The sequence below is a fragment of the Tiliqua scincoides genome, chromosome 3 (assembly GCF_035046505.1).
Source record: "Tiliqua scincoides isolate rTilSci1 chromosome 3, rTilSci1.hap2, whole genome shotgun sequence".
NCBI lineage: Eukaryota > Metazoa > Chordata > Lepidosauria > Squamata > Scincidae > Tiliqua > Tiliqua scincoides.
Genome location: NC_089823.1, coordinates 152926890 through 152940870, shown reverse-complemented (window position 1 = coordinate 152940870; position 13981 = coordinate 152926890).

The following is a 13981-nucleotide window of genomic DNA, read 5'->3' as shown; positions in this document are numbered from 1 at the left end:
CTAGTACTATATTTCATTCTAGAGTTGTTTATTCCAGTGTAAGAAAATGTATGTTCAGATAATCCATGCCTGGGATTTTCCTGGAGGCAAAGTGGGATGCTGATGTTGGTTTGCATGCTAATGTTCTTTCCCAGCACATCACTACTTTACAGCAGTGCTCAAGGATGGATTGCTCTGTATTCAGACTTTTGAATATTTGCTACCAAAGGAGTATAAATGTTGAGTCTTGTTATTCAGACATCCACCAGAACTCAGGTGGATGGCAAAAATTGCATTAAAGCAAACCCATTTAAAAAACAAAGTCCCTTTGCTAGGTGATTTGAAAGCAGCCTTGCTGACCTTTGTGATGTAAAATAGAGACATTAGGCAGACAATCCATCAATCAGTCTCTCTTCAGGCGCCTTGGAAAGGCTTCACTCTGAGCCAGCAACCCCTTCCTTCACCCAGGGCAAAGTGATTATCTTTCTTTCATGTGCAGGGGAAAGGGAGGGGCAGCTTGCCTTGGAGTGAAACTGCCCTCACTCGCATTAATGAGGCTATTGTTAAATGACTGTTTTCCTTTAATTTAAAGAGCCCTTCTCATTGCATTGAGATGGAAAAAATCCATGAATTTTTCCACAGGTGAAAAATCCGTGGATAATTAGGTTATACCTTCAATTGCTTGCATGACTCTCTACAACAGTAAGAAAAGCGGTTTTTTAAACTGTGATTTTCAAGGGATGCATTTTTCCCCCCTTCTCCAGGGATCAGCACATTCCTTCTCATTTGCAGTGGCCATTTGTGTTGAGTCAAATCCGTGTATAAAAAAATCCATGTATAACAAGGTTGGACCTGAATTTCAATCCTTGCACATGCTGATACATGCTGATACAGCTTGTAATCCTCTATGTCAGTCCAGTGTGTACTAGAGCAGGCCTCAAAAATCTGCTATTACCCTTTTTTCTTATTGATCCTTTACAAGTGTCCTGTGGCCTGGTGCCAGTTTACAGAGTGAGTCTTTTACTAGAGCAACACTATGTGCTGGTAATTGGATTGGTAGTGAATATACACAGTTGTACGTGTGCATACACATGCCTGCATATGTTCAGTTGTGGAATAACTGTGGAGAGGAAAGGAAAGATTGATCTGTCATTATGATAACTAGTTTATTCTGATAACTGATGATAGCTATGTTAAATCCAGAAGAACTGGCTGAATGGTAAAGATCTCTCTCTTGTTTTCTATTTCAGAAACCATGAAGTATTACTCTCCTGCAAGGAACTTTTTCCTTGCCCTCTTATTCTTGGAGTCAGTTTGTTTGGGTAAGTACAAATCTTTAAGTTCACCGCTGAATGATGATTTCTTCTCTCCTTTTGCTTATACCATGGATAAAGAAGTTACATTTTTAAACGTTCAAGCCTAGGATTGGGATTAGGATGTGATGGAGACCTGCTCCACTGTCCTCACCCCCTCTTGGACCTGAACCACCCCCTCCCCACCCTTCCCGTTTCCAAAACACTCTCTCTGCACCTCTGTTCTGCCCTCCTGCTATCTTTCCCCTGCCACCTGGCCCAACACTTAATCAGTGGGCAGGTTGTGGCACCTGCAAGATGGCACAAACCTTCCTGCTAGGGTCATTTACTCTCTGGGTGTTGAAGTGCTTTACTGCACTGTTAAGACACCAGTGCTGCAGAGCTGGCGCTGCCCAATCATTGAATGGAGCTGTTAGTTGTTGCTTTATTTGTACTCCCATTTGTTTTCATAACTGTTCCCCCTGTTTTCATTATCTCTATCCATTATTATAAGGGGGGGTTATCTGCAGCAAGCAAGTGTAGTTAATTTTTCTTTTTTAAAATTGTTTTTAAACTTGAAAGGGTCTGGCCAAGCTCCTTTTGGTGGGGTTTTCCTCAACACAAAGCCCTGGACATTGCATTGGTATGGGATGTTGGGAGAGGGGTAGGGAAACATGGCAGTGCCTGTGGGAGCTCATCTTTTTCAATGTTAAAAACAGTTTTAAAAAAAGAAAAATGCACATGCTGTAGGTAAGCCTTCCATTACAAAAACAGACAGGGAATCTGAATGAATGGTGGTGTTCATATGTCAGCTGGAGTGCCTTCCCATTTGTTTTGTAATGAATGAAACATGAACCCAGTAGACCTGATTCAGTTCAATTTTTCATTCATTATGAAATGAATACACACCACTCCTGAGCAGTGGTGTTGTGCCAGCACATTCCTTGATCCTAAAAATGCTAGTCTTATTGTATGAATGCATGCTGTTTTCAGGAAAGAAATGAGAAGCTCTGCAGAAGGTCATCATGCCCAGGTTTTTTAAAAAGTGCAGATTGGTGGGGGGGAACCTTTCTCTTCTCCCTAACAGTTCACCACCCACTTGATCTGCCACCTCCCCCTAGCCAGTGGCATAGCTAAGGCATCTATCTGCTACCTGGGATCAAATAAGATTTTGTAGCCCCCCCCACGACAAAATCAAATTTAATTAAGTAAATCAATAAATGTGCCCTTTAGTGGTTAGAGAGACTGTGCTGGGGTGAAGAGGGATGCTTATTGTCTCCTTGCTAAATATAAGAGGAGCACCACTTGAAAAAGTGCCTCTTTACCAGTTAGCAGGAGTAGTATGATACATGGAAATGAGAGCTGACTCTGATTAAAACTTTATTGGTTCCATGCTATATCATAACAACACCTCACTGGCTCTCAGAACAATCAGTCCCATAGGTCAGTTTTGAGTTAAAGAAATCCACTTTTTGTTCCTTAAGGCAGTTGTGTTTTTGCTTTCTGGTTAATTGGCCATAACGTTTGATAGAAAACAGATATTCTGATCTGATTTGTTTCATTGCATTCTGCATTACATTACCTTTCCAGTGATATATAACATGATGGTATTATTTGTACATACCAAGATTTTCACAATTTTGGCCACTAGTGTCAAGCTCAGCTTGTTGCCCCCCCCAAAACTTGTTGCCCGGTGCAGCTGCTACCCTCTGCACCCCCTTAGCTACGCCACCGCCAAGACAAAATTCATTTCCAGTCTTGGTTCAGGAGGGACAGGGAAATCTCTTGCTGAGAAGTGTCTGTTTCACCTGATGTTTGGGTGATGGGTTGATGTCTGCCCTCTGTGATCTATAATAGTGCTATGGCTTAGCTGCTGTTTTCTGGACAAAATAGTTACCCCCTTCCAAGTGGCACTACTGTGTGTGTGTTTTAATGATTTTAGTTTCTGTTGTTATGCATTGTATATTTATTGTGGAACTTTGTAAGCTGCCCTGGGCATTTGCTTCAACACGGGAAAGGCAGGATATAAAATTTTCTACTACTACTACTACTACTAATACTACTACTACTACTACTACTACTAATAATAATAATAATAATAAAAAATAAATAAATAAATAAATAAATAAAGTGACAAGAGTTGTTAGCAGCAGAAGGCTATCTTTGTTGGAAGAGATTACAGTCTAGGCCTATGCTTCCTGATGCCCACAGGAGCAATGGTGCCAAAGTGGCTACCGCTGTATCCAAAAGGCGCCAGGAAGCCACTGGAAATCTCCTTGGGAAAGGGAACTTTTGTCCCCTTCCCCCGAGGAAAGCCCCGGTAATGAATCTCCTTGCATCTGTGCCAGCTGTTTTGCTGGCACAGACATGAGAGGTGGCATAGACATGAAATTTTGTTGGCACAGACACAGAATTCAGGATCTGTCAGTCCCACTACCTCCCACATCAGTTCCTTGCCTTACCCTCCCCTGCCCCCCAGGGGCTGCACCACTGCCTGGCAGTTTCACTTACCCCCAGTGGCAGCGTGTCCTCCTCCTGCTGCCACTGGGCCCAGTGCCTAGTTGCAGACCTACCATAACGTCCGATGGGGCAAAAGCCCCAGGCGCAAGGCGCTCTCTGAGGCTCCTGACGGGGGCAGAAACTGTACTTCCAGTTTAAAGTGTCTGGAAACCTCACAGAGGCTTCTCCGACGCAGGTGGATGTTGCGCAAGGCTCCATGAGCCTCAGGTGAGTGGGGGGGGTGGTAGCCTGCGGGGGGGTGCCATCGGGGCTGGGGAGGTCCGCTGCTGCCAGTGCCTGACTACTGCCAGCCTAGCATCAACACTCCCTGCTTTCCAGGTGCTGTAAACGTGCTTTATGGCACATTTCCGACACCCAGTGTTGGTGCCAGAGCTTAGCGCCGGTGCTAGATAAGTATAGGATTAGGCCCTAAGTCCCTTACTTGGAAAGGGTATTAATACCACGCTGAAAGAATTAATGTCTTTTGACTTGTCATTCTTTCTCATTCATCTTGGAGCATAAGGTACTAAGAGCAAACTTTGCCCTAAGGCAGCAAGAGCAACATTTCATTCTGTAATGAGAACTTTGGTTGATACTTCCATTATCTGATGCTTCTGAAACCTAAGTGTAGTCATGGCTAACAGTCAGAAGTTGGATCCAGAGATGAACGCCAAAAAAAGCTACTTATTTTCCTAATCTGAAGACCACGCACATAGTTAGAACATGGACAAGGCATAAACTGACTGGTTTTGAACGAAGCCGTTGTGCAGATTGGATAACCTTGGAAGAATAAGTGGGAAAAATCTGTGCTTGGGTTTGAATGTGTTGGGACCTGACTCAAAATATAGAGTGTAAGTACAGTGAAGATGAAGTATCCCAAAGTATTAGTTTGAACTTATCAACACTGAGAACACTGAATTGTCGTATGACAATTTTTGCTGTGGAAAGTCAGAATAAAAGTTTTGCAAAATCATTCACATGTAAGATGAATATTTACTACATGCTGAATAATTTGTCTTCCATGATATAGTAAAATCTATTTAATGTTTAATGCCTTCAGCAACCTCATTAGGGCAAAAAATTAAAAAAAATTACCTTGAGCTTATTCATTTTGAAAATGAAAAAGGATCAGTGTGAATGAGCCATGTTCCTTCTTCCTGTATGTCACTGTATGTCTGAACCAAGAAAAAAAATCTTGGTTGTGATGTGGTTAGATCAGTGATTTTCAGCCTTTTTCATCTCACGGCACACTGGCAAGTCACTAAAATGGTCAAGGCACACCGTCAATTTTTTTGTCAATTGACAAGGCACACTGTGTGGTCAATGGGGGGCTCACATCCCCCAAAGGTACTATTGTTAAATGACCCTCTCCCAAATTCCTGCGGCACACCTGGGGACTATTTGCGACACACCAGCGTGCCACGGCACAGTGGTTGAAAATGGCTGGGTTAGATCAGTGAAAATAAGAGCTTAGTGCAGTGTTCTTAAACTGTGGGTTGGGACCCATTAAGTGGGTTGCAAGCCAATTTCAGGTGGGTACCCATTCATTTCAACTTGCATTTTTTAGTAGACTTGATGTTGCCATGGTATATGGACCATGGTATGTGACCGCATTCGGGGAAATGTTACAGATCCGTATTTTCCACAGGCTATGTTTTAATAATGATAGGCAATGGGGCTTATTCTCAGGTAATTGTGGATAGGATTGCAGCCTTTGGGATGTTTGGGGATTTTTTTTAACAGATCAGCAACTGCTTGGGTGAATTAGGAGAGTTCTTATTTTAAATAAATTGTTAAACTTATTGTAAACTTTGATTTGATTTTGTTGTATAGGGTATTAAAATTTTCCTGCTTGATGATCTCACTTCCAGGTTAATGACATCACTTCCTGGCAGATTGGGCTGGGTCCTGGCAGATTGTCATCCTAAAAAGTGGGTCCCAGTGCTAAAACATTTGAGAACCACTGGCTTGTTGTATGTAAAAAGTCACATTTCATGCTAGGAATTATTAGGAAGGGGACGGGGGGGATGATATCATCATGCCTCTTATACAAATCTATGGTGCAACCATATTTAGAATGTCTGCAACTTCTGTCACCCCATCTCAAAAACAGTGCAGAAAAAGGCAATCATAATCAGTGAATAGGAACATCTTTGCTATGAGGTGAGGCTAAAGCATAGGAGACTCTATAGTTTTGGAGAAAAAAGATACTAAAGAAAATTAGTGCAGAAGTTTATACAATTGTGTGTAGCATGGAAACAGTGAAAAAGTGTGACTTTTTCTCACTCTCTTGTAGTACTAGTCAAGTCAACCTTTATTAGGCATAAATCTTGTAGTACTAGAATTTGTGGTTATCGCTTGAACAGACAAAAGAAAAGAGTTATTCATACAATGCATAATTTATGGAATTCATGGCTACTGGATAATAGTGATGGTCACTGACTTTAAAACAGATTAGGCACATTCAAACACAGCAGGTCTACCAATGGTCTTGGGTCATGATGTCTATGTGCCCCTGCTAATTGGACAAGGAGGTACTTTTTCAAGTGATGTTCCTCTATATTTAGCAGAGGGTGATCAACTGCCGCTATTCACCCCAGCATTAAGTCTTTTCCAGTGGCTGTTCGCTGGTGCTTCTTCTGGTCTTCTTAGATTGTGAGCCCTTTTGGGACAAGAAACTCTCTTTTCACTTATTTGGTGATGTAAACTGCTTTGAGAACATTTTTGTTGAAGACCTGTATATAAGGCTTCTGAAATAAATACTGCTTCTGAATACTAGTTCAGGGGTGAACAGTGTGAGAGGGCTGTTGACTTCATGCCTTGTTTATTGGCTTCCTGTAGGCAACTGGTTGGCCACTGTGGGAAAGGAGGATGCTGGACAAGATGGTCTCATCCACCAAATGTGCAATCAAATGCATATACACTTGATAGAAAGTCCAATTGAACACAGTGGGACTTACTTCTGAGCAAATACACATAAGATTGCTGTGTTCTTACAGTACTGCATATGGCAGAGTCTCTTACCTGATTCAGCTCAGTTGCTATACAAGAGGCAGAGTTCTGATAAAATACTGTAGCTATATGCAAACAGGTTTTTTTGTTTTCTAGAATCTTAGTGATATTGGGCATACATGACTACAGCCCACCAGCTGACTTCTGGTTTCTTCTTGGCGAAACCAGGTGATACTGGTTTCTTCTTGGTGTTACTGTGTTCTGCTCCTCTTTCAGCTCTAATGTCTTGTATAAGAGGAGAGACACAGCATTTGAGAGTGACAGCCCTTTCCCATGTTTGCACAGACTTCCATGTTATCAACCCAATAGTTTCTAATATATGCCCTGTAATAAGTAACACCCCTCTCTCAGCTATAAAGTGTCTTTCTTCAGCTGGGATGCTTAAAAATTCATGGCATTCTGGCAGCCAGATAAAGGAGACTTCTTTTATACTGCTCTGCTGTTGATCCCTCTGAAATAGTAAATTGCTGAGCAGGGGGAGAAAACAAGTCATTAAAGTTAGCGACAGTGTGTTGAAAAGATCAGCATCTGCCTAAAACACCGCCTGGTAAGACTTTCATGTGGTGATGTTAACAGTCTTGTACAAGTGAGCTTCCAGGTGAGTCTGAAAAGTCATGTCTCAAACCACAACTTTTTTTTGCTTTGTAAACTACTTTGAGAGGCTTTCCCCCATTAAAAAGTGGTATGTAAATATTCTGACAACACCCCAATGGGAGGGGGACTTTTATGCAGCCTTTTTTCTTTCAGAAAGGTATCCAGACTTTGTCTCAAGGAGCCTTTGATAACTGCAGAGAGTGGCAAGTAGAGTCTTGTTTTCCTTGAGCCTTTCAGCCTTCTCATAACAAAAGAGGTCTGGATCAATGACATCTAAGTCCTTTACCTAGAGTTTGTATGCCTGGTAGCGTACCAATTGGCAGGACAATAATCCTAACATCTCTGTGAGCTGGTGCGGCCATTCCTCTGCCCACCCAGAGTGTCACAAGCATGCTATAAAGCATGTTTACAACTACTCATGAGCTGGCAGCATTGGCTCTAAGACCTGCACCAGCTTGCCAGCATTGCATCCAAGAGCGACTCTGGCTGGAGGAGGTAGGCTAATGCTGACTGGTGCAGGGGCGTGGGCAAGGTGGCAAGGAGGTATACGTTCATGGTCTGGGGTTAGGGCAGAACAGGGGGTGGATCAGGCTCAGGTGGTGGGACAGGATCAGTGGAGACCTCTTCTACCATATCCTAACCCCTCTCCTGGCATTACACCAAGCTTCCCAAATTTGCATAGCTAAACAGCTGGCACTGATCCGAATAGCTCAATAGGGCTGGCTGGGGCTCGACACAATGTAAGGGTAGAAATATTCCCTTAATCTGAGGAAACCTCTAGCTGCCTCCTAATCTGTATTGGTTACAGTGCAAGTCATGCAGCCTGGCTGAGCCAGCGCAGTTTAGGATTGGACTGTATGTTGTGCTTGAACAGATGTCCTAATATGCATGTTCAAGAGAAATCTTTCTATTTATTCTTAGTGCAGAGTAACACAGTACTTTTGCAGGGTTTTGTGCTAATCAAGAAAATGTGTACCTACAGAATAAAGGTCATTTGTCTGATGGAAAACTGTCTGCCCAGCAAGGATTGCAGTGGAAATCCATGTTATTCAGAAGTCTGTATGTGGCTGCTGATTTCAGAAAGCTGCTGCCTCACAGGTTATGAAGGAACTGGGCAGCCAGTAATTGTAAACTGGGATTTTAAAGCTGAGCATGCCACAGAATGTAGTGGCATTTGGTCTTGTCAATATTTTCCCAACATGTCATGCCTTTCCATCTCTCTAATCTGCATTTTAACATTCTTTGCTTCTGAACTAAAATAAATGAATAACAATCTAGTGTTCTGACTCTTGAAAAAGTGAACTAGCATTGCTTAAAACAGCTGAGATTATTCTTTGGAATTATTGTAACAGTTCCTCTGGCTATTGAATGTAGGGTACTTAGATTCCAATTCAGTAAAGGTTAGTGTTCTAATGAAGACAAATTTATGATGATAATTGTGATGGCCCACTTTTCAGGAAAGAATCTGCCCAGATTTACTCAGCTGTAGTTATTCTTGGAACATTTCATCATTCATTGGGGGAGGGGGAAACACATATCAACATAAAGTATAACTTTAGGTCTCACCATGCAAACCCCTCTTTCAGGCTTTGATTCTTGTTTGTTTCTTATCAGGATTCTAGAATTAGACAAAAGGAAAGTCTTATATTATCCCGGCTTGGAGAACTGGCGCATTAGAGCTCAGTTGAGTCAAGACAAGTGCCAAAGGGACACAGAAACAGAGAATTGAAGGGAGTTTGCAGTGGAATAAATACACACCCCTTCAGTAACTGGGGACATTCATGATTTTCATGGCAGCATTTGAATACTCCTTTCAGTACTGACAGCATATGGTATGGTAGACCTCCTAAAACTGACCCACTCAGAATGCAGGTAGGGGATTTGGTGTCGCAAACATACTGTAAGGCATATCCATGGCACCCTGTGCAGAGTCTATATTGGTTCAGTGCTGGTTGGCGCTAGGTAAGAGCTCCTGGGTGGTGGTGAGAGCCTCTGGGGTGAGGGAGGGCAAGGAAGGGGGGTGGAGCCGGGATGGGAGGGGGTGCGACTAGTGGAGCTTTGCTCTGCCGGATCCTGAACTCCATGGTGGGCTAGAAAGCTCAACATGGAGTCTCAAGTCTGCGCCAACAAAATAGGCAGTGCAGTCTTGAGAAACCCCATTGTGAGGCTTGCGGAGACCTCTGGTGGCCTTGGCGGTGCCACTGGATGCAGCAGTAGCCATTTTGGTGCCACTGCACCCAGTGGAGCTGCCGCCTTCAGGATTAGGCTGTTAATGACTGAATATTTCCCCATGTCAGAAACTCCCTGCCTGTGGGGAGCTAGTATGCCAAGGACAATGGTATGGAGAGTTATGTGGCACTGTAGCGAAGTATGATTATTGAAAGTAGGTCCCAAATGTTGGATGGTGGGGCTAAATAATGACATGACCCTGTGGGAATGGAACATAGTAAAATGGTTGCAAATGAAACTGAAGGCACCTAAAGGAGTGTTCAGAACTGGCATCAGTGGACAGCGTCTCAGAAAGAAATTGCCCAGCAGTTCAGAAGTATTGCAGACCTCACTGACTGGGTATTAAAAATCAAGGTTCCTTCACATGCTACTTAGCTGAAATCTGGTACACACATACTGCAAGATAATCTGATTTCTGGGAAAATTAGTGACCCTTCTGACAGGGTGCTTGTGAGGCTGACTAAGGGCACAATCCTAACCCACTTTCCATAAGGGCAATGCAGCTGCAAGGTAAGGGGACAAACATTCCCTTACCTTGAGCAGGCCTCCATGAGTGCCCCCCCCCCCAACTGCAGGATACAGCACACGTTCCATTGGCACAGCTATGCCGTTGCTGAAAAGTGGGTTAGGATTTGGGCCTAACTAAAATACTAACTGCACTACAATAATAACTGAGCTACAATAATAAAAGTTAGAATAACAGAATGTCATGCCTCTGAACTTATACAGCATAATGCAGTCTGAACATACACAGCATAATGAGTTGCTCTTCATGCTTGTATATGGAATGTGTCTTTTCGCATTAATGTTCCTGTTCTATCTTGGTGTGGAGATTGGCAGTATCCTACTTGACAGGGTTATGCTAACATTCTGCAGAAACGCTGGAATATAACATAATACAGCAGCCTACCAGTCAGTTTCTAACTATGGTCTCACTTGGTGACAGTGCTGCTGTGCTGACATGCTAGTCACCAAGCAACTGCGGCGCATGATTGGATTTCAAAATTATACATGTTAGCATTACTGGGGGCTTGTGAGAGCAGTAAATTTTCATATTGTACAGAGTTGCTCTCTTATGTCAGCAAGGCAGTTTTTTACTAGTTTCTAAAGAACTCTGCATGTGTGTGCAGTTTTCTGGGTTGAGGTGTAGGGATGAACTGAGTAGGGGTGGGGGAGCTGGGTCGGAGTACAGATCAGTTACAAATATTACTAAGTCTCTTCTGAAATTACTTAGGGCTCTGAGATTCTCCTGACTGTATCCTATCATTTCCCTCTAGTGTCTGACTCGAGCAACTGCACTATTCTATTTAGGTAAGCAAAATGTTAGGACTCTTACTAAACCAAATAGAACACATCTCAGATGTCAGATACAGTTCCTCCAAAATGACTGTGTAGTAGTTCAACTCACCAAGCTTTGTTCATTAATATGTACAACTGAACTGATTGTCCATCTTTACTTTGGTTGGAACTAAATGTGCAGTCTGATCTTAATGGTTGGCAGTGCGTCTTCTGCAGGTAAATATGCACAGAACTGCAGCTTTAGAAGTTGGATGGGTTTTTGGCATCCCTTGCCTGAAAATGACTCTACAGCAAACATTATAACTCATGATGGCCATCTGTATGTAGCAACACTCTCCTAGTCTTACAGGGGCATCAATAATTGAAATTTCAGCTGCTGTCTCTAGAACAGATCAGTTTGTCATAAGTTGTGCTCTCTAGGAAAGAGCCCCACCATGGAAACCTGAGAATGAAGCCTGGAGTGAGAAAAAGACAAGTGAATTTGTTTTTAAGCAGACAGAGTTACCTGGCATTTAGGAGCCAAGATCTTCATCCCGGGATGATGCTATTCAGGAACCTGGAAAATTCTTGTAACAAAACATTGCAGCAGAAATGTTGCGAGTTATACAATTTCCATTGGATACCTTTGCAAAACCATACTCTTACAGAATTGGCTGACTGTTTTAGAATAAAATTCATAGAGTCAGTAAAAATAATGCCTTGATTAGGATCTGTTTCTCTCTTTCTCCCCCATCAGTTCCCACTACAAATTTCTTACCCCATAACTTGCTTTGAGAGTCTGGTGATGAGCCAGTCTGTCTGTCTGTCTTGCTCTTGTGTGTGGATTTTTATCTTAAGTTCCACTATTTTAATAACTATGTTTTAAAAGTTGTTGTTGCTTCTGCTGTCTTCTGAGGTATAAAAGATGTGTACAAATCCTAAGCTCAGTATGTTTTTAGAGCATACTAGATTAGCATAAATCTAGGGAGACAATGCAACCCCTTCTTATAATATGACTTTGGAGCGTATAAGGTAGCTTGTGTAGTTGTTCCAAACCTTTTTAAATAAATGCTGCATCAGTGCTGGGCTATCATGTATACAGGATAATGAATGAAGAAGCAGGGAACAGCTGCAAAAGCAAACAGTCAGGTGTTGGAGTTACTGCCAAGAAGATTATATTGAGTACTGCTCTGAATTAGAGCCATTGGCTCCTCAACTGAGAAGATGTTCTACCCCCTTTTCAGTTTCACCTGTTTCTATTACTCCTAAAAACTTCAATTTTTAGAATGCAATTTTCTCATATACATTAAGACAATACGAGTTTCAAATGTTGATAATAGTATGAAAGGAGGGAGAAAGAAAGAGCATGCATTTATTTCTAAAAAGAACACCATGTTGCTTGTTCTACATTGCCCCTGAGAGAAATGCCACCATCTGTCTGCCTTCCCCTGTTGTACACAGGAATCTCTTTTATGGGATTTGCACAGGTTCCAGGACATCTTTCTGATGAGCTTCAATTGGCTTTGTTTAGTGACACGCTTTGTGGTTAGCTGCTTTTCTGCCTCCTGTTTGCCACTTTAGAATGAAGCTGATATAAAGCACTTTTGAGCTAATCATCCATAGGGTGGATGTTGTGCAGGAATGGGATTAGTGGATGGAATCACCAATGCAGGTATCCTTTCTGTGCTATTATTCTTTCTAGTATTCTCTAATCCTTTTGATGAAATTAACGTTTTGAGTGACCAAGAAAGCAAAACACTAGACTTTTTAAAAGTATCAATATTGTCAATATAAAGACAAGAAGTAAGTACTAAGGCTTCAAATCTAACTCCCCCAGCACAGATGCAGCTATACCAATGGGGCATATACTGCATCTTGTGTTAACGGAAGACACCTCCTCATGAAGGAAGTTGAGAGTAAACATGATGGGTCTCCTTGAATCTATACCATCTATACCAAATGGATCTATACCATTTGGATCTATACTAAAATGCCAGTTTTGCTGGCATTTGTCCAAGGACAGTAGGGGAGAGGGAATGGGGATAGGTTCCTGGTTCATGCTGGAGCTGCTGGCACCCCCTCCCTTCCCTGTTCCATCTCCCATTCTCCCTGCCCAGAAACTTCTTCCCTCTCATCACCTGCCTCTCTGCACCATCTAACCTATGTTCCCATGGGCAATGGCTCCAGAATGGCCCCTGGTGTTGAGCAGTGCTCGCTGCCATATGGCTATTAACAACAGCGGAACATAGTAACCTTGGTGCTTGGATCAAGCTGTAAGTTAAAAGAAGGATAGTTCCTGTTTAAGAGAGATCACTTTCTGCCATGACTACAGCTACATTTCTGATGCAGTCTAAGAATATGCAAGCATAGCTGGTCACATTCATATCTCATTGTTATTGCATGCCAACTTTTGCAAGGGTTCTAATGGGTAGATGGGAAATGACGGAGTACAGGTTGGCAACCATAAAGGTTGGAGATGACAAATGGAAGAATGAAGGGAGGAGCCTGGGAGAGATGGGAAGAGAACAGAAGAGTAAATGACATTGAAACACGTTTTTGATTTAAAGTTTCTGATTTTTGTTTTTTGTTTTAAAGATTTGTATTGATTCTGCAAAATTAATATACGCGTATGAAACAGGATAAAATGACTTCTATTCACTGTTACAATTTTCCTAGCAAATAAAGCAGTTTTTAGAAGTTAGAAAGAAAAAATGCATTGCATTCCTATTTATACCCAGGACTCTCAAAGCCTATCATTTTAAGGCCCGTTCGCTGGGGTTTAATATTATTTGGGGACAAATCTTGGGGTTGGGTGTATCTCTTTACCCTGTAATAGCCAACAAAACACAGTGTTTGTGGCAGATTAGGGTGAAGTCTGCACAGCGGTTTTGTTCAGTGATTTGGCACTTTACTGGCAGTGTGAGAATGCAACCTAGGAAGTGGCAGGTACGTCTTTTTCATGACACTTGTGCCATGTGCTTACATCTGGAATTCAGGCCTGCAGATTAGATTATTCATCAGGATGTCTGATACTCCTTTGGTCTCCTTTCAGACCAGGGTCAGCCCAGCCATAAAGCTGATGGAAGTGGCAGCTTCCA